The 3,370-nt window shown below is 34.5% G+C and overlaps 1 long non-coding RNA gene across 1 annotated transcript; it reads right to left on the bottom strand.

Moving 5' to 3' along the window:
- Positions 1 to 466: 466 nt before the first annotated feature.
- On the bottom strand, positions 467 to 3,370 carry LOC136069113 (uncharacterized). The gene is made up of 2 exons (XR_010630388.1): positions 3,118 to 3,370; positions 467 to 2,069 (listed from the first exon to the last, which is right to left on the bottom strand). It is a non-coding gene; the product is annotated as an uncharacterized LOC136069113 (long non-coding RNA).

The raw sequence follows: 3,370 nt of genomic DNA, 5'->3' as shown, positions 1-3,370 counted from the left end.
ATACAGATCTAGTCTAAAAATATTAAACACAATAATCAAAAATCTCAAATCCCTAAAATTTACCCACCATTGCTCTCTCTCTCTCTCTCTCTCTCACTCTTTCTCTCTGCCTCTCTCTGTCTCAGCTCTTCTTCTTCGCCTCTCTCACTCTTGCTCTATGCTTCTCTCTATCTCAGCTCTACTTCTCCTTCGATCTCACTCTCACCAATGACCTGATCTGAGGTATAGTTTGTTTCACTTTTTTCTTCTTTAAAATCTGATTTTTCAGTGTCAGTTTTCCTCAGTGCACTATGAATCTTCATGCGTGCTTTTTGTTTTTGTTTCATCGTGATGGACTTTTGTGGGCTGTGATTGTGCTGTGGGCTTACCTTACTTATGGGCTTGTGAAGTTTTAAACCACTTTTCTTGAACCCTTTGGCACAACTTGGTTACATCAATTGGTTGGTGGCATGCATACGAGCTCAAGTTGGGTTAAGAGCATGTTGACAACTTTGCAGGGCTTTAGACTCTCAAGGCTTGAGATTTAGTCATACGACTTATTGACATTTTGCACCAAAAGCCCAGCCCATGTTTACATGAGGTAATAGGGCTTCCAAACAAGACAACAACACCAAGCCTTTCCAAGGAATGGTCTTGTTAAGGCACACCATTCAGGACTAACTTAGAGACAGTATATCGCCGTCGAAAGGTTCATTATTTAACTGCATTTGTGGCCCAATCATACGAAGAGAAGATTAACTTCATTCATTCGTAATTATTAAAAACACAACATTCAAGTTTAACTTAGAGACAATCTATTGCCCTCAAAAGGTCCATTATTTAGTACACTTAGGTCTTGTCTTTTTAATTGGGTCAAGAGAGATTGTAATACAGTTGCTCACGTCATTGTAAAGCTTTCCATTAATATTGTTCTGTCCTTTTGTTTCAATAAACACAACCTACCGGTTGTTCTCATGGATGCTTGTAAGGTAGACTGCCGTGATCTTTCGTCTTGATTATATAACTTTGACATTTATATAAATAATAATAAAATAAAAAAAGGTCCATTATTTAAAGGTATATGTGGGCCTAATCATATGTATAGAAGATTAACTTCTTTCATACGTAATTATATATGTATAAATTGTGAATCTGACTTTGTCTAACTCGATAAACTTTGGATGATGTGGTTGTTTTTTAATTGAATACACGCATAAAAGATTACCTTCTTTCATACGTAATTATATATATAGAAATTGTGGATCTAACTTTTTATGAATCACCAAACTTTAAATGATGTGGTTGTTTTTTAATTGAATTCGATATTGTTAAAGCCTTTGAAATAGTGAAAGTGTACACGTGCACTTGATAATGTCTGTTAAATATTAATCATCCTAAGGTTTCTATTTTGTTATCTTATCATTGTTTTGTTTCCCTTTTTGTTTGGGAGGAAGCTGGCAGCAGGGCTTACTTAACCGGTTTTAAAGAATTGGGGTCTCTCCAGCTTGTATTGTGCACGCTTAAATCTTAGCATGTCTCAAATGATGGATCTCTAAATTCAAGAAGGTGTATAATGGATTTAAAGAAGAATGTTAATTGTGTATATCTAGGATAAGTGTATGTGAAGATTGTGTTAAAAAAAAAAAAAAAAAAAACTTCCTTGTGTTACTAAAAATTAAGATGATATTATGCACCTCGGATGATGGAATCTCTAATTCTACATGCTTTGATTTATGTTTGAACTAATATTCAATGAATAAAAGCTTTTTGTGAAGGCACAGGCACATACAGATCTTAAGGGTGCAAAGTTACTGTATCAGTAAAAATTTTCCACATAAGATTAATGTTACACTTGGACATGTTTTGAAACTTAAATCTATTACAATTAGCTAGCCTATTATAAATAGAGTCTGTGTCTAATTGAATATGCAACTTAGTCTTTGTTCATAAATTATATAGAAATAGATAGGATCTTGGTCAAGTTTGTGAAATGTTAGAAATAGATTAAACCTGCCAAGAACCTTGTAGCTCATGAAATGGCACTTTCTGATGTTTCCCCGCCAGTAACCCCTTTTTACCTCCAATTCATCCTAGAGAAATTAAACTGCTGTTAATGGACATTTTCTTATAACCAAAAAAAAATTCTATGCATTCAGAATGGGAGCTTCAAGATTTTTGACAGCAATGTTACAGATTGGATGTGATAGGAAAAAACAATAGGGGTAGAGTTTGGACTTTACACATAGTGCCATCCAACTCTTGGATATAGTCACAGATGGACAACATGACAACCAAGAATTGTTGCTTTCCCATATAACTTAGATATTAACAGATGAAGAAAGAAAGCCAATGATACAAATTATGATTGCCCTAGAAATAACTGGGAAATCATGACTGCAAAAGCCAACAAAAAAGGACCACCACCACCACCCCTCTATTCTCTCTTGCAGTACTATGACAACAAGACATGTTATCCAAATGACATAAAATAAACATTGAATTCGAATGAAAAATATAAAAGATAGAGGGCATGCTATCAACTAAACAATTGGACCAGCCAAGCGTCAGCACTGATGACATATTGAGGATTATAGACCCTTTCTTCTTAACTTAATTAAAGTTTTTAAATTGGAAGTCAAAATATAAATTTCTTGCTAGGCATGCCAATTTAGCTGTCAAGCCTTTCTTGCTAGGCATGCTAAGCGTTGGAAAATTTTTACAAAAACCTTTCTTTTTAAGGAACAATGAAAATTGACAATAGGACCTTTGCAAGAGGATGAAACAAGCTAAAGAACATGCTTGCACGCATATATGTGCACGATGTCATGGTACATGTGAACCTTTTTCTAGATGCACAGATTACTTAGTTAACCAGACAGAGAAAATTTGTGAAAAAAACAGATTGAACCCTTTTTATGTCATGAAATTATAGCTGCAAGAAGACAAAAAAAGAAAAGAAAAAATGCAATGTTTTGCAGTGGTTGAACATGTTAGACATGCATGAACAAATCAAAGAAGTAATTTTCATGACTCTACCACTGAAGCCTTGGATCTAAGAGCTCTTGTCACTAAGCAGTAACACGGGACCAAGGCATTGAATATTTTGGCAAAGTAACAACTGAGTTAAGAAGTAATAACCTCATCATCAGTGGGATGAAAATGAAACACCAAAAGAACGTCAACCAAAGAAGATCACAAAAGAATCAATAAAACCAAAACCCCCATGAGCATCAAAAATAGATCCAGGAGCCATGTAATTAGCCAAATGGATAACATTCATTATATAACTATTATGGAAGAACATAGTGAATTTGATAAGGGAATGGTGAGTTCAAGTTCAAGGATGCTAAACTTGAGAGAACTGAAATAGCAAGGGAAAATATTGAGATAT

Source organism: Quercus suber, unplaced genomic scaffold (assembly GCF_002906115.3).
Source record: "Quercus suber isolate HL8 unplaced genomic scaffold, Cork oak 2.0 scaffold_152, whole genome shotgun sequence".
Lineage (NCBI taxonomy): Eukaryota > Viridiplantae > Streptophyta > Magnoliopsida > Fagales > Fagaceae > Quercus > Quercus suber.
This window is presented reverse-complemented; position numbering and strand designations above follow the sequence as displayed.